Raw genomic sequence first — 18492 nt, 5'->3', positions numbered from 1 at the left:
TTTGCAGCCTTTTTTTTGTCCAAAATTGCCCTCGATTCGCTCGCTTACGCTGAGAGCGTAAGAAATCTAAAAATAGAATTATCTGGCTTGTGTGAATAAAAACAATAGACGAGAACGTGTATAAATTAGGTTTTGTCCTATTGTCAAGAGATCCTTCCGATGGGTGGCTCCGGCAGATAGGGTACACGTAGATAGCTGATCCCCTGGTCCTGACGTTAGTCAGGCGGAATGTCTTCTTACGCAGATTATGGTGGAGAGCGTGACTTTGCCCTCTTTGCTGGACACTGGCCTTTGGGCTCAGCGTGGATAAATTATATCAAATACAATTGGTTTTACGGCAGAAGCCGGAGTAGCTTGTTCTTTATTTATAAAGTGCTCGCTTAGAACTGAATACAAATGAATGGAAAAATATGAATCTACCCCAGCTTCAATGCATCACGCCATAATCCCATGGTCGGCAAGCCGACTCAGCATTTATGCAGCGCATTTCGATACCCCGGATGATGGGTATCCAATTGGCCGTTCTTAGCGCAGAGCCCTGAACTCAGTTGGGGCGCGTCAGCATTTTTTATCTGAAGCTACTAAGTTGCTAGGGTAATTTTAACGTAAGCTTATGCTCTGTCAGTTGTTAACTGCTCCCCCTTCAGATTATGACCGTCCTCGGTTATATTGAGTTTATCGATGGTTTGTTGTATCTCGATGGAGGAGCGTCAACCTTGTCCTTGAACCCTTGGATAAAGCGCAGATTGTCGTAGTTCATTCGGTGTAGCAAGGGCATGCTCAATACCGGGTCATGGCCGACGATGTTCAGTAGTGGTGATCTTGCTACGCCACGCTGCTTATCTAATGTTTTTTGAAAATTTATGAACTCCGATCCGTTGACGGTAGCTGACTATTCGAAGGTTATTAGGTGCGTTCCTTTGACGAGAACCTCTGGGCCGCACGTCCGTGCTGACGCGGGCTGTCGCTTCATTAATGACAACGATGTCGTCATCTATAGGCATTACTGTTCCCAGTTGGCTGGGTTGAGTGTAGCAGTGGGCCGAGATTCTCGCATGGAGAGAGCAGGCGCAGGTTTCGCGTCGCGAGCGCTCACAGAAGGTTTTGTGCGTTGTTTCCGTGCACTCTGTGACCGAAAAGGTGTCTTCTTCACATTCCGCCAAAATGTTATCGTCGAGCCGTAGGATTATTTGATTATGTGATACCGGGTATATGAGGACTTTTTTACATCTGACCTTATCTCTAGGGTAGGCTATTAGTATTTGGATAATACTATCGGACTAGAGAACTCTAATTTTAACTGCTTTTAATAAACTAACTATTGGAGTGTCTTGTTCAATTAGTGATTTCAGATCAGCATGACTAAGGATAGTGGGATTTATTATATCAACGTTAGCCAATGTTATGGTTAGAATTAAATTTTGTATCTCTGTCGTCAGCATTCTATTTCTCGCTAGTAGTGCTTCGTACGGGTGCGGGGTGTCAACCAAATTGTTATTTCGGGCCTTAATAATTTTATTAATGGTGTCGGTCAGTTTGTTTATCTGTTTGTTTATCAGTTTATTGTCATCTTGACTTTTAGTAAATCTGAGGCATCAGGAGTTCCTGCAACTACCTTAAGAGCTGTACCTAAGAAGTCTAAACTCCTCGCAATTCGGTGGTGTATTTTTAGAACGGACAACAAGTTTCTCAAATGATCTGTATCAACGTCTAGTAATTTGCGCATATGCGACTGCGGAAAAGACTCGGACAATTTTTCTGTCTCTACCATACTAATAAGTTCTGAGAGGTTGCTCGAGTGCCTCAAGCAGTCACGTTGTTCAAACACCAGTTTGAACAACGGGAATGTATTTGGCGTGAGAAAAGTCGGTAATCCGCGCATTTGCCACTGCGCACTGTGATGCGCGCTGTGAAGGCGAACCTGCAATCCAAACGTAAAATGAGTCCACGGCGTTTTTACTTAAATCTAGCTTACTATTAAAGGGTATGGTATAAGCAAATTAAAAGTGGGTGAATTTATTTGAGGTTGTCCTTTTGGACCACCCTCCCCTTAATAAGAACCGACGTTCCCAGGTCTGCCTGCACTTTTTGTTCTGTGCACAATGGAGTTAGCTTGTTTCCTAACCTTCTCCTACCTCAAAAACACGGTTTCGCCTAGCTGGGTTAATTCTTTCGATATTAATTTGATAGGCCTTTATCAACCCGTCTTTAATGCCTAGGCAGCGAACATCGGAACCCGTGTGGAGGATCTCGACCGGTTTCCCTGAGTGACAGAATGTATTGTCTTATTATATTCTATCGTTGCCCTCAAGATTAGCTCTACCGTATCGCTGATTTTTTTTGTCTAGCTTAAGACATCTTGCGATTTCTGTCAAGGTGCTGTGGAATCGTTCCACTTGACCGTTTGACAAGCTATGTAGCGGGGCCGCGTTCACAATGTCAACGTGGTAATTGTTTTTAAGTAACGAGGTGATCGTTTTCGAATTGAAGGCGGCCTCATTGTCGCAATATATTGTTCTGATTTTGGGGAACAAGTTTACGAGTTGAAGCAAGGGCCCTGTGACGTCTATTATTGTTCTGTACAGCACTGGTTGCACTATTGCAAGCTTCAAGAATTTGTCAACGCATGTTAAGAATTGCTTCTTATCGGTTGAGAAGATATCAATGTGCACCTTTTCGCCGGTGTAGCTTTGTGTGGGTGTTTCCCCAAGCTCCTGTTTTTTTGGGTGTCGTCATATTTAGCTTTGGATTTGGCGTTGCAATTTGCAACCACCTCCTTTGCTAGGCTGCTTATTTTGGGGAAATAGTAATCGCGGAGGACCTGCTGGGTATTCTCCTGAGCCGCCCTGTGTGCACGATTGTGTTCTGTCGTGACAATTTCCAACTGCTCGTTTCTATTGGTAACGTCTATTACAATATTTTTACAATATCGAAACTGCGTAGCCGGGAAATGAGCAATAATGTCATGTTGATAACTTGCCAGGGTGGGTAGGTCGCAGTGTATTGCATTTACGACCTCGGGGTTCACGACTTCCTTCAGCATTTCCAAAATGGTGCTTTTGTCGGCGAAATCAATTAAGTGACGAGTTTTGCTACGAAACAACACCAAGCTTCGCTTTAGTTGGAAGCGTGCTTCTTCTATAACAATTTGGTTTCTGAAGCAGTTTACTGATTGGTCTGTCGCTTCGACCGTGTAGGTCAGTGACAGTTCGCTGTGAATAGTCTCAGCGTCCGACTGAGGCTCATCTTGTAAGGCTTTAATGTTCTGCCTGGAAAGAGCGTCGGTCACACGGTTGTCTTTACGCAGTTTGTAGTGGATTTTTGCGTTATGATCATTAATATACGCTTTCCATATTTTTATTTTCGGATTTGGATTTCAATCGGACACCGCGAATATCGACGGTTGATGGTCCGTATAAATATTAATATCGCGAGTGCCGTACAGGTAGTGTTGTAACTTGCCTAAAGCCCACACTATGGCCAATAACTCCCTTTCATTCGTGGCGTAGTGTGACTCGCTCTCCTAGAGGGTCCTAGAGATCATGTGATGGGTCTTTTGTCTAGGAGAAAACCGCACCGATACCGTTCGCGGAAACATCCGTTGTCAGGTCGAATGGCTTCCTGAAATCAGGGTATCTGAGAATTACATCCTCGGATGCCAAGACATTTCTCAGCCTCTCGAATGCATCTCTCTGCAAGTCACCGAACTCAATAGGAGTCTTCTTAGACATGTGCTTGCTGACAGAGCCATTTTCTCCTTTCATCAAGCTTGTCAAAGGCCTCGCGATCGCCGCGAAGTCTTTAACGAAACATCGGTAATAACTGGCTAGACCCAAAAATGATTTGTAGGCTCTGGGAATTCCTTTTTTTGCACCTCCATTGGTGACAATAAATCCCAGATATTCAACGCTTTGCGGTCCCAACTCGCTGTGTTGAAGGCGTTCCTGAAGACGTCACACTAGAGACCATAAGGTAGTACTCCATACTACCCCTTTCATCTGGTGCCCTCGATTTCCGGGGCCGCTCCTTTAACCACTCTATTGTGGTGGACCGTGCTTTCCTGAAGCCAAACTGGGACCGTTAGAGGTCTCCCGCGTCTGAGATATTCCTATCTATCTGGGCGCATACCAGTTTCTCCAGGAGCTCGACAATATTCCATCGATGAAGCATATCGGCCGAAACGATGAAAGGTCCTCGGGTGGCTTTCCTTCGCAAAAGAGTTTAGCTGGAGGTAGAGAGCTTGGAGAAGCGACCTGTCGGGAATGCCGTCGGGCCCGGCGGCATTACCGTCCATCAGTAGCTTTACCAACTCCAGGGTCGCTGCTGACCGTGGCGTCAGCTTCGACGTGGTCCTCTGCGGCTGGGTCGGTGGTACGTAACCATCCATCAATGGAAACAGATGCCCTTGGTGTCCGCTTTGTAGTTCTCCCTGGGTTGTGCTGCTGACTGGGCTTGTGTCGAGAATGGGGATTCCAGATCACAAATGATGACCAAATGGTCAGCTGTGAGCTCATTGACTGATTTAATTAATAAAAAGAAGATTGCGATAAAGAAGTGAAATTAAATTCACATAATCGCGGACCTGGTTCGTTGGTGCGGAAGGCGCGGCAATATTTTTATCGCCTGAGTATTAGTGGAATCAGTATCGTTTTCAAGGCCAAGGACTTTAGCAGATCGGAATGGTGGAATTGATTTTTCAAGGGCAGAATTTTTCTCTGCAATTTGTCTTTGTAATTTTTAGATTGATACCGCTTATTTCTTTGTTTCTTTTTGGTCCGTTTAATTTTTGGCTGCTGGCCGTGAACACGCACATATGTCCGAAAGAAATGTATGTTTATTTTTATTTGATTTTTGTGGGGCCAAAATTGTCTTTCCACTCTAGAATTATTTCATCTAAGTTAAGTAATTATTTTAAGGGAAAGCTGCAAATTGCACTGTTGTTTCAATAAGGCTGCTGTAAGAAATTTTATTTGTGCTAATATATTCTTTTAATAATATTTTGAAAACCTAACTTGTTTGCCTCTGACTAGGATGTATTCCATGTGAGCCGCGGTTAGCGACCAAAAGGGGCCATTCAGGATGACAACTGTTTGTGATTTTTGGTAAAGAATAGCCAAGGTAGGGCATTACACGATCCTCCACCACACCTGAGGATCGAGCGGAAGCTTTTAGGGTAAAAGAATCATTATGTCCGTTGTCTGTGACGTGGATGGCGATTTGCCGCCCTTCCAGGACAAGACCACAAACTCACATAACCGACAAGGAGCAGCTGGACCTTCGCGCGTGCGTCCTGGAATATCTCAAAACACCACCCTAGCCTTACATCAATAATTATAATCATTCTTATCTATCTTATACACTGCCAGTGTAGTCCTCGCTGAGTCTTCACTTCGTGTGCTTGAATGGCGAACCGCTAGTGAAGGTGAGGTCAACCACAGAGCTCAGTCCGGCACGCCTGGACGTGTTCCCTTGGTTCAATAGAGCCAGGTCCATTTTCGCGAATGCCTCGAGCACCATTCTGTCTCTCGCGTTGCTGGTTAAACTGCTCTCTGGCCATGCGTTGAAGTCGCCAGCAATAAGGACCTGGGTTCGGGCTCTAGCTTCCGATGCCAGTCCGTCTAATGCTCGACTAAATTCGTTTTCGATTAGGCTAGGTATACGCTGTACACCCACTATCTGCCCACCTTTGCCCTAACAAACACGTTGTCCGATATAACATTGGTTAATTGGGTTGGGTTAGGCTGCTGCACCTCCAGATCGCTGGTTTCCTGGTGCGTTCAAAAGCCCAGTCTGCCGCCGTCCGGCAGGGCTCTCTAAGTAACACAAGATCCACTCTGCGTTCTCCCACCGTCTTGGGCTGCCGTGATTCAGATTGATCTATAGGCACTTCCAGGTGCCTGCTTGGTGGTTGGTCGTTTGGCTTGCTCTGCTTGCGCACAGAAAACACTAAGCCTTGTTGTGGGCCCCCATCTGAAGCAGAACTGGCTTCTGTCAAAGGCGCTTTTACAAGGGGGCGGTTTGTGGCCTTCCTCCAGAAATTTGAAGCATCTTTGCTGGGGCTCCAGTTCCTTGATCAGATATTGCGACCATCCCACTCTCAGCTTGCCATGCTTGATCAGCGGGCCCGCCAGATTGGCTGGAACTACTATTACAGCAGTCTTCCCTCCATACTGCGTTTGTCGGAGGCTCTTGATGCCACCACTACTGCTGGGATATCCTCCGGAACTCCAGGGCCCTCTTCAGCTCATCCTCAGTAGTTAGCTCGTCTAGGTCGTGAATTAAAAATACTTTTTATTGTGTTACAGTACGAAGGCTGGCGCGCCGAGCACCGCTCCCATGTCCACCTTGAGCTTCTGCGTCAAGTCTTGGGCAGAGGCACGTAGCTCGAGGAGCAGTTCGGCTTTGGCCGTCCTCTTGACCCTTTCCCTTTGGCTTATGGCTTTTTTCCCGCTGGAGTGGCGTGGGGCGGAGTCCTGAGTAGGCGCTGGGGTCCCGCTGCTTTCTGGTGGTCTGATCGCTGAACCTTCTGCGCGGACAGCGCCGTTTGATCTTTTTTTGTTTGTAGCTGCAGGGGCACTTAGGAATGGTCTGTTAGTCGCTTCTTGCGGTGCTTCCGACATGCGAATTTCCCGCCTACGGCAGACCTGCGCGCTGCTTCAGTTGGAGCTTCTTCAATCTGGCGAATGAATTTTTCATTGCCAGATTAATGCTCCTCACCCCGTTGTGGTTGACCTTCGTCAGAAGCTCGTCCAGAATTGCTCCCATCTCCTCGATTTCTAGCTGGGGGGTCTTTACCCGCTTTGCTGGTTGGGCTCTGATAGCTCGCTTCTAATGGCCTCTTGGGGATGCCATCGTTTGGGTTCTGGGGTGGGGTCCTTAGGACCTTTGACATTTGACATCATATATAAACATTTTTTATTATTCCAATTGACTGAGTCTCTAGGCCAGAAATTTAGAAGGGCAGTTACCCTTCCAACATAATCATCCTATTTCAACATAGGAGCATAGGCCACCAGACCAGTGACTGCAGCGAGGGACCCTCCCCTGTAACACTCCCAACATTATTTTATTGACGACATGCTCGACTTATAGTTGTCTTAAGATAATTATATTTTAAACTCTCTTGGTCGATTTTTGGATTTATGTCTTGTAACAAGTTTTGAAAATGTGTTTCTGTCGAGAGAACCAAAAAAAATCAAAATCATACAATCGACATATGTGCCGAAATAAAAGAGAAATTTGAGAAGTCAACTAAGCGAATTCATTGTTTTCGCAAGGCAAACATTTTGAGGCTAAATAATTTTATAGCTGGCTTTAATTGGACCGATAATGCCAAAAATATTTTCTATACCTCAATTAAATATTTTTTTAACTCTTGAGTTTCGATGTATCCGTCAATCTCTAACAAACCTACTCGGTTACAATAGCTATTTAAACCGTTGTAAGTTGCAGTTCGCAAAGGATACGAAAAAGTTGTATAATTTCGTTAACACTAAGCGCAAAACAACTTTTAACCTTCCTCGCTATTTTTTTAAAATACTACTGATCGGGCAATTGCCGATCTATTAGCCAATTTTTTTCAAACACCATATTCTACGTAGTATCGAAGTACGCAGTATCAAAGTCGAATCTAATATTCCGTCCTGACGAAATCCCGGCGTGTGATCTTTTAAATATGATTTAAATTTATCTGAATGGCAGAACCCAACGACCTGTTTTTAGAAGTTAATTTTCTTGTATTCTCCAAGTCACATCCGGTGCCCCACAAGGAAGCCACCTTGTTCCGATTCATTCTACCTGATTTATTAAAAGCCTTCCCTTACTAATAAAACATTCCCTTGTAATTATGTACGCAGGCCTTGTTTTTAAAATGGCGGTCAAAGGAATTTGATGATCCTTATATGACAAAAACCTTATTCATTTCGGTAGTCCATCCGAGTATTAATTGGAGTCCACCATTCGTGGTTCACTCGGACCGCATAAAACTTCTTACTGTTTGCCTAGCGGCGCCAAAATTGGGATGCAAGCCTTATATTACCTCCTTATTCAAGTAGACTACTTTAAATTAATTTATCTTCCCTAGCTTATCGGTAAATGATGCAAAGAACAGTATTTATTTGTAAGCTTATTCGTGTCCGCTAATAGGTTCCAAGTAGATTCACTAGAAACTACATATCCCTAATCTTAAGTCATTGTAGATCTAACTATTAGTAGATTTACTAAAAACAGCATACCGCTTTTTTGTCGGTGGTTAATTTTGTAAAGCTCCATCAGCATATCTGTCAAATCTACTCCACCCACACCTTTGTTATATGAAGCAACAAAAGCTGGCCTTTTTCTTTTGGGCTCCAACATTTACATATTCCGACAGGCTGTGTAGAAGTACTCTACTCTCCCCGACATCAAAAGTTTTGACATCTTCAAAATACTCTCTGGAGCTACAAACGGCCTTTTTCTCCACTGTAGCGTCTGAGAAACAATTTTCTCAAACCCATTTTCAACAACAACGCAAAAGTCAGGCTCAAATCCTTCAATCACAGTATTTTTACTTTCTCCCCCTTCAAGAATTCCTTTTAAATTCTTTCTAAATCCAGTACCGTAGAAACGTCTTTCGGCCTCATTTCTAAAGGCAAACAAAATTATTACCACGAATTACCAAGGTTGCTGACAAGCAACTTTGCAACTTTTAAAATTATTTAAATAATAATTGTTCACTATTAACTAAGTTTTACCATATCACTGTTTAGTTAATTATTTACTTAATAATTATTTGCTTATACAATAGGTATAAACTATAATAAAATTAAACTATAATAAAATTAAATGCTTTGAAAACATACAAATACAAGCAACGTTGGGCCCGAAAGGGCTAATAACACTTTGTTCGCTGAATTAGATGCCGCAGCAAGCTCATAAGTTAGCCGGAAAAAGTATTAGGATTTCTTCAAAAATTGGGATTAAGGTTTCATAGTGGCACAACAAGCATCAGGATAGATGAATTCATTTACAGGATATGGACTTCTGTGAGACCATTTGTACCTTCCGTTGCAGGAAAAGCAAGTGATTGGTATTGGAAGTTCCATCGAAACAATCCGAATTTCGATTGAAACACATTTTATGGCGAATTAAGGAAGAGATTCGAAGGTATAGAGAAAGATTTTGATATTTGGGAGGGAATCCGAAAACGCAAACAAGGAGAAAATTAAACATTTGATGATTACCGGGAAACCATTGAGCGGTTGATTGATAGACTGCAAAATGGAGTATTGCTTAAATCATGAGTTGCTGCATCTTAAAGTCCTAAACAGAGCATAACCGTGAAACGAAGTGCGCCGGTATCAACAGTCTTATAACAATCTCAGGCGTTTAAGCCAAACCCCATTAGTGGCAGAGTTATCTACCGAAGAAGAGGAGACAGGTTTAGTAAAATTAGATGAGGAGGAAAATCAAATACCACAACTGGAAGGATTTGTGACAAACACGGCCACAGATTTGATGACTGTATGTCTATAAGAATTATATTTTGTTACGGTTGCGGACTTATTCAAGCCGAATTCTCCAAACTGTAATCCGGGAAATCGACAATAGGATGTTTCTCTAAACAACAAGGAGATACATCCCTAGATTAAGAAGTTGCTAAGTCCAATCGTCAATCTTTCAAACTTCAGGAAATATAACCTTTAGGATATTCATTATTCTTATATAGCCTACACATCAGAAGGAATTAAAAAATTCCGAGCGTCTGGTCCAGGATTTCTTAGTCATAAGTCGGAGGCTCTACAACTGCAGAGACGGCAAGCTAAACTGAACCTAATCCGAATCCATGAAGAGATTGCGAATAGATACAACCTACGCCCTCGGCAGATAGAATTTAAAAACGGAGATTTTATTTTGTTGATTCTTCACAAAAAATAATGCTATAAAGAAATTCAGTAGTAAATTGACACCCATATTTATTCAGCTATAGTTTTAAAGAAACGTACTACCATGAATTAAAGGATGATAGAGGAAAGAAATTAGGAGTATTCCATTTGGAAGATGAACAAGGTAGAAAACGAGAACTTTCTTCAGATAAGGCTTCCTTGAAATAGTCTCGTCACCGTTACCTGTGGTGTAGTGAACAGCTAAGGCTTTACACTGCCAAAAACTCTGGAACCCACCAAGCACTAAATTAGAGCATCTTTTATGTAACAAAAAGTGAGATAAATGTCTTAGACCAATCAGGACAGAATATGATCGTACCATTGTACAGTTAGGCAAAGGAAAGCTCATAGCATTGGCCCCCTGCATGCAGCTTCAAAGAGTTTAATTCATTCTCAGATAAAAACTCTTGGCAAACGCTCGAATATTTTGACGCTGCCAGTGGAGGCCGTGCGCTTGCACCGTTACCAGTCGAGCTCTGCGCCGTTGGCCAACTCGATTCCAAGGTCCACCGCGGTACCATTAGTTCACGGTGCGTCTTCTTTGTGCATGTCCGACGTTCGCCCCTTACCTTTCTACACCTGTGCCCTTGGCCCCCTCGCGGTACCGTTAGTTTATTGTCTCTCCGCTTTACCGGAGTCCTAGGTCCACAAATCACCGTTTGACCTAGACCCTGTCGTTTGTCATCTCGACGTGACATCACGATCCTTCGCATAATCTTCTCCGAACTCCTCTCGTTGACCTGGGCCTCCTTGACCTCGGCCCGGCAGTCTCAGCCTAGTAGACCCTGTCGTTCGGCGTCTCGACCCCGGCATCTTGATTCTTGCGCCCTTCTCCAGATTCCATCTGCTGCTGTCGTCTGCTCCTCTCCACCAGCTCGGTATTTGAAATTCACGCCTTCCGCTCAAATGTTCACCATCTCTCTTGCCTGGCAACTCCGCCGAACTCCGTAGCCAGTATTTTTTATGACCTTATCGATCACACTATCGATCGACCGCCATTATCGCGGCGCCCAACCTACTTCTTTCATTACACGTTGCGAGCGAGCCTTCCTCACTCAACGTTTTTTTGCTACCATTTAGCACTCGAACTCGAAGTTCTCTCTCCTGGTTGCGTTGTGTTCTAGGATGCATCACCAGTTAGATGTGAACTTTTTGATTGTGAACGGCTCGTAAAAACCTCAAACCTTCAGCTGCCTTTGACAGGTTGTGCTCTTCGGACCATAATGTGTCCCCCACCTTGGGTTTCCACGCAAGATAAATGTAACACTACAATTGGTGCTGCCATCCTCTGGCTCGAAAAAGCCGGGCTAGCAATAGCGGCCCACAAGACCGATGCAGTCCTACTAAGCAGCAGGAAAAAGGTGGAGAATATGCTTGTCTCCGTCAATGGCACACAGGTGACCTCCCAAGAGTCCCTAAAGTACCTTTGTATCCTACCGACTGCGCCAGTAAAATTAGTTGTAATATTTTTTTATTTGAGTCGAATAAATGTCCCTTAAGTTGACCAAGGAAAACGCCGAGAAGAATTATTTAACGAAGGTTTGTATTGAAATTCTTTATCCGGTATTCTTTATCAGCTTAATACTAAAAATCAAATTTAAATTGGAGTGAGGAGAAGCCACAGTATTTTAAAAATATTTGAATTTCGGGAGAGACTCGCTCTTGGATTCTTAAGATTAGGAAAAAATTCAAAGAGAGCTGTCAAATCTGCTTAGGTCATGCTTTAGGATGTTTACAAGAACGGCTAAGTGCCGCTGCCAAAGAATTCTTTATTAGAAACGGATTCTGCGCAGCTGGGATACACTATGGAAATCACTTAAGTGCATTACTGTTTATAGTTCTTTGATCGAATCGTACGGTCTGGACCACCCAAATACGTCCCTATAAATTTTTTTTTTTTTGTAATTATTTATGTTAATATGTTAAATGTTTATGACATTTTCAATATTTACTAAATTTTTTTAGTGTTTCCTATTTTACATATAGGTATATATATCTTGTATGTATGTATAGATCTTGTTAGATCGTTTGCTCTACTTCCATATTTCTTTTTAAGACACTTATTGTGTATATGCATTTAATACCATTAAAATAATAATTGAATTGAAGATTTAATATTTGTATTTAAAATTCCAGTGTAGGTGGTAGTGTGCGAGTTAACATTCCCCCCTCTCTACGGCCACAGGGAGACAACACCGACCCAGCAACGAAAAGCTGAGATCCGAGCCGAGATTCAACGAAGATCGCCAATACGAACTCGAACGAAGACATTTGGGAAAAACATACATATACATATTTGTAATAAGTGGTGAGGGGTGAAATAAGAAATTAAATAAAATGTTATTGAAACAAACAAAATCAAGTACAAATTGCTTCACAGGCGACCGTATATGTGTACATCAATCGCTGATAAGGCACCGGGATCGCTTGTGCGGGACAATTTACAACAATTATACCAACAAGTTGCTGTGTGTGATGACCGTATATGTGTACATCAATCGCCGACAAGGCACCGGGATCATCAATACACCCTAACTCATAAAATAATACCAACTAAAAATGTTAAATTAATAAAAAACAAAAAATTTCTGACATATCAAACTGCTGTGTGTGGTGACCGTTTGTGTGTGTCGGAGAGCACGTGTGCGTATTTGGGAGAGTATTAGAATGCTTTTTGGTTATTTCATAAGAATAGTAATTTTATCACTATGGTAACATTGCATCAGCCTATATTTGCATTGCGAATGGTTGTTGTAGTTCTATAGTTCTGAGAACAAACGTTTGGCGCGGCGATAGACTGGCGTCGCTGAGTGTTGGTTGTTGTGCACGAAAAAAAAGAAATGGTAAAGGGCTAGATCAGTCGAATATTAGACTTCGTTGTGACCAGAAATCCCTGTCCAAAAAGTGATTGTATACATCAGTCGCTTCTAAGACAACAGGATCTTCCGCACACCGTTTATAAAAATAAATGTGAGGTGCGTGATTAACGACCGAATATGTGTATGTCGCATTACGAATGTATTTTGACCACTGTACGTGTCTGTCACATTATTAACATGGTTAGACCACTGCGCTAGCAAGACGCAGCTGCGCAATGAGTTTGGTATATTGTGAGGTCATTCTTAGAATTCCTTAGAATTCTTAGAATAGAAACAACTACAAGCGCACACTTTTAAAAAACAGAACCTTGATGACGACGCATCTACAACAGACCCGGAGCGTAAAAAGTCTAAGTATCTCTCTCAAGTGGAATGCAATTATTGTGGAAAGACTGGACATAAATATGCTGAGTGTCGTGCTCGGCAGAGGTCACAAAATCAAGGAAGAAGTCACAACGGAAGTTCAACGCAAGGAACAAAAGACCGATTAACAGTCAAATGTTTCAAATGCGACGAGCTTGGGCACTTCGCATCCGCTTGTCCAACAGGACGATCACGAGGAAACGACCAAGTAACCGAGAAACGTGTTGACATCTGTACTGTAGCTCCACCATCAGGAATAGTAAGAAGTTCAACCGGTGAGTCCGTTCCATACTTTTTTGATTCTATATTGAAAGAGGGATTAGCGGATGTGTTCATGGAAGGATGAATTAGTGGTGCTGTGCTTATGAGTGGCAAATTCTAGCTATGTAAAGATTTGTAATTTTAATTTTATAAATAAAAAAAGATTCAATATAAGAAATAAGATTCAATGTAGGCGACCATGTCTTGCTCAAGAGTGAAGAGCGGCATCAAACAAAGCTAAGCTAAAGGTTTGGGGGCCATATAAAATTGCGAAAAAGCTTGATGGTGACCGATATGTGTTGAGATCTTTGACAAGCAAGAGAACGTATAGTAGGCCCACGAATAGTTATGGTCGATGCCTGTTGAGGTAGACGCAGACCAATGCGAGAGATCGCCGACTGAGGCACACGTAGAGATCAATGTGAGAGATCGCCGACTGAGGCACTCGTAGAGACCATAGACTCTGAGTTAAATATTCACAAGGCTACAGCTATGAGGGTCCGGAGGGACCATGACGCATGAGGATGCGTGAGATCGTTGCAAGGAGTGCAGCAAGAGCCTGACAGTGTGACAAATTAGAGACAAATGAGAGAGAATGGTAAGGTAAAGAATGAAAAAAGAAAGAAGTGTGGCAAGAGATACGATTACTGTTTGATCAAAAGAAATTAAGTCATAAAATGTAAATTGCAAAAAAAAAAAAAAAGCTTGAGCAAGGCAAGGGACGCCGATATGTTATTTGATAGAACTGTTTCGGATATTGATGAAATAATGAAGTGAAGTTGAGGAATATAAGGAAAGCAACGAGAGGCCGATACTGACGCAAGTTGTATTGGGTACGGAGCGATCCTGTTACATAAAATTGATTAGATTTAACACCGAAGGTGCATGGTGGGCGTTTTTACAGGCATTTGATTTCGTATAGAGTATAGAAAAGGCGAGCGAATGGCGCATGTGGATTTTCTCTCTCGAAATCCAGTGCTTGAACAACAGAAAGGTATGAATAAGATTTCAGAGTTACGAATCAATTTGACCGAGGTATCTGATGACTGGTTGCTTTCAGAAGAACAGCGATATACTGAGATACAAGATATAATTGTAAAGTTAAAGAATAATGAGTTACGTTATTACTGGACAAAGTCTATTGTTATTATCGGTTCGAAACTACATGTAAAGCCACTAGCGGGAAAAGTGCAGGCTGAGCTGCATCCTATTCCTAAAATAGAAGCCGAGTCTAGTCAGAGATCATGGCAGGATGCGTTGGCTGAAGTCCAGCTAGCAAGGAATGGCACAATTAATCGTGTGACTAAGTTTAGCCCTTTGGAATTATTGATTGGTAAAGAATCTCGACCTTTTGGCTTGTTGCCGCTAAACGAAGATAACGATGATGAGGTAGACAAAGAAAATTTGAGAAAGGAGGCTAAAAAGAACATGAAAGCTCAAGCAGAATACGATAAAGATGAGTTATGTAAAGACAGGGGCAGCACAATAGGAGTTGTGTCTGTTGCCCAATAGAGAAACTGAAGACCGCACCATAGCAGAAGAGACTTGTTATGGCGGGGGTCGTTTGTGTAAAAGGAACTACACAAAATATAAGTTCAGTTTGTGTAAAAGGAACTACACAAAATATAAGTTCAGTTTGTGTAAAAGGAACTACACAAAATATAAGTTCAGTATCTGTAAAAAGAACTACACAAAATATAAGTTAATTATGTGTAAAAGGAACTACACTAAAGATAAGTTTATTATGTGTAAAAGGAACTACACAAAATATAAGTTCAGTATGTGTAAAAGGAACTACACTAAAGATAAGTTTATTATGTGTAAAAGGAACTACACAAAAGATAAGTTAATTACTTGTAAAAGGAACTACAAAATTTGTTTGATTTAAAAGATTAAGAGAAAAATGTGTTAAAGGAATTACACGAATGGTATGATTTATTAAATTTAAATTATGTTACGAAAATTTAAATTTGAATCTAATTTGAATCAGAAATAGATTAAATGGAAATAATTCTATGAAATATCCAGAGAGTCTTTGAATCCTGAAGTATTATCACTTATGTGGTAGATTTAAGACAACACACGAGGTCATTCTTAGAATTTGACTACTACGTAGAATATAACTGGCGCCAAAGTACCGTTACGAGTGAGGCGTAGGCGTTGTCCCGCTGTCGCCAAGTGTAGTCCAGCTAGCGTGTGTAAAGGATAGATCAATGCATAGAAAATACGATCAGTTGCATACAGACGATCGCGCACGCCTGTTGGAATTCGCTTCACTCGAAAAGTTTATTTGCCAATATGGAAGATCAGGCGCAAGAAAATGCCAACGCAACATGTACTTCACGCCGATAAGGCACGGGGATCGTTTTTTTGTTTGTGTTGCGCCGCTTGTAAGAATCCTTGCGACGTCTACGCATCAGTGTACATTGGCTGCCGCCAAGAGCTTGATGCCGTGCTCGCTTGTACACTGTTAAATTCTTTTGAATTCGGTTGAATTCTTTTTTCACACCACGCACTGCGAGAAAAAAACCACTTTAAAAAATCAAAAAAAAAAACAAAAACAAAACAATCAATTAAAAAAAAATGGCCACCACGTCAGTAGGTATCACAAGGGGATCAACGCGCCACCAACGGTGGTACGCGCCGTAATTGTGACACACTACGGGAAGTGGAACTACACTTTCCACGCGTGGGCGTCTGGAAACAGGCTCATAGTTAGGTCTCTGCTAAGAGTGCTGGCTAATAGTAGTTGGAAGTGGTATCTTCGTTATCTTCAGCAGGGCTAGTCACCTGCGGAAGCTTTGTCTCTGGCCAAGAAACCGCAGCCGCTAGAGCAAAGGCCCAACTTTGCTTCGAAGCGGACAAACTCCACCCTGACGTCTCCGACGGAAACGCTTAAGAGGCAGAAGGTGGAGAAGAGCAGTCCTCTGACTGCTCCCTTCGATGGTCGAAGTACCTTATGGGCTGCAAAGGCAACTGAGGTACGCAAGCCATCATATGCGGCCGTAACTGGGACCATTAAAGTTGCGGTCGTATCAGATATCCCAAGGTTACCCCAAGGTAACCAATAGTGAGGACCTCTCCCAGTTCGAGGACGCACTACTAGAGAAGATAGTCCTCTGGTTGGGATTCTCCAATTAAGTTTGGAGGAATCCACTTCAGGGTGGGTCACCTGATAGTGGATTGCGGCAACGCAAGCACTGCAATTAGCAGTCCCCAGCCTCAGTTAGTGGAGCGGTGTCTCCCTGGAGTTAAAGATGGGCGACGACTTGCCATCGTGACACAACATCACTATTTTTTGCCCCAGGACAGGAGACAAGACAACAAAGTGGATCATGGAATTGATCAAAAAACAGAATGACTTGGACACTGAGAACTGGCGTCTCATATCAAGGAAGAATGAGGGTGGCGCTCCTCAGCCTTGGCATTGATGACAACTCATGTGACAAGATTATTTCTAGCGACCACAATCTGAGCTTCAGGTTTGGAGACATCCCAGTTTGTGGTCTAAAGAAGGCCAAGGCGATCAAAGCTGGCACAAGACGAGTCGAGACTCCTCGAAATCTACCAGTGTCCGCGGAGAAGGAGAAGCCCAATAAACTCTCCGAATCCAGCGAGGATCTGGCGGAGGATGAGGATCTCGATGCGACCGTAATCGAGATGGGGGATCAGACCCCGATATCCTCTCAGGAGCTAAGCATGGAACTAGACCTGTTGAGTGAGGAAAAAGCTGTACCGGCGGATGGTGATCTGGGCATCTCCAGACCAGTTTTTTTGTTTTTTTTTTTTTTTTTTATTAATTTATTTATTAAGGCATACGGGGAAGTCTTGCAGCCCCTTTGTGTCCTTCTTATCTTTTAATTCAGCCCATTTCGGCTCGCCGGCTAACTATAGTTAGCTTTTTCAAATTTACAGTAGTTTCTTACAATTACATAACAATCACATATAACAAATAGGATTTAAGATAAGCGTCGGCTTCTGCGGACCCTTGTCAAAGGAGATCGGGTAATGAGATCCCTCGGTCGCCTTCTATTGAGCCTCCTTGGTGGGCGAGATCTGTTTAGAGCGCTGGCCAGTCGATTTCTGTGGCGCTCCAGCCTGTCATGGTATCTGCTCGAGTGCTTGTTTATTTCGTCAAATACCATTGCTAGTTTCAGGTCTCTGTGCAAAGTGGTGTTTCGAACAAACCACTCGCATCCGGTGATGAGTCTTGCTACCTTATTTTGAATAGCCTGGATTCTTTTGATTTGGCTATCGCATGCCAAGCCCCAGATCTGGCACCCATACTTCCAGTTTGGTGCTAAGATCTGTTTGTAAATTGTCAGCTTGTTGGATAGCGACAATTTACTGCGCGAACAAAGTAGCCAGTAGTGCTTCGCCACCTTAGCACGTAGGCGAGTTCTGATGTCGGTCACATGCTTGGCAAATGTGAGTCTTCGATCCAGAAGCACTCCAAGGTACTTTGCTGAGTTCGGCTGTGGTACGGGGGCTTCCTCGATGTAGACGGGCGGTGGCGTTCTCCGCTTTAAAGTAAAGCAGACGTTGTTGGATTTAGTGCTATTGATGCCAATGTTCCAACGTTTTGCCCATTCCGAGAACCGGTATGCAAAGTCCTGGATACCATCGGCTGCGTCGTGCTCGCATCGGGACCTGTAGGTGACGCACACGTCATCGGCAAATGTGGCCAGCATAGATTTCCTGCGGCATGTCGTAGCTATACAGGCAGTAGAGCAGGGGGCCGAGGACACTACCTTGTGGAACACCAGCTGCCACGTTGTGCTCGGTGGAAATTGCTGAAGGTACGATTTTAGCAACCCAAAATATGGAGCAGGCAGCGTCTGCTTGATTTTCAGTTGAAGTCCAATGTGCCAAACTCGATCAAACGCTTCTCGAATGTCCAAGAAGAGGCTGTTACAATATTCCTTACTGTCGTAGGCAGTCAGAATTTGCTCGACGACTCGATGGAGCTGCTCGACAGTACAGTGGCCAGCACGGAAACCGAACTAGTGCTCAGGGGTAATCCCCTGGGCTTCCATAATCCTTACAATCCGGACAGCAATCAGTCT

The 18492-nt window shown here is 43.1% G+C and overlaps 1 protein-coding gene across 6 annotated transcripts in view; it reads right to left on the bottom strand.

Moving 5' to 3' along the window:
• The window catches only part of LOC116801761 (dipeptidyl peptidase 4), a 203064-nt gene that overhangs the window by 166953 nt on the left and 17619 nt on the right, over positions 1-18492 (bottom strand). The gene's annotated exons all lie outside the window — the stretch shown is intronic.

This window comes from Drosophila sechellia, chromosome 3R (assembly GCF_004382195.2).
Source record: "Drosophila sechellia strain sech25 chromosome 3R, ASM438219v1, whole genome shotgun sequence".
NCBI classification, from domain to species: domain Eukaryota; kingdom Metazoa; phylum Arthropoda; class Insecta; order Diptera; family Drosophilidae; genus Drosophila; species Drosophila sechellia.
The sequence above is the reverse complement of the archived record's forward strand: the minus strand, read 5'-3'. Positions and strand labels throughout refer to the sequence as shown.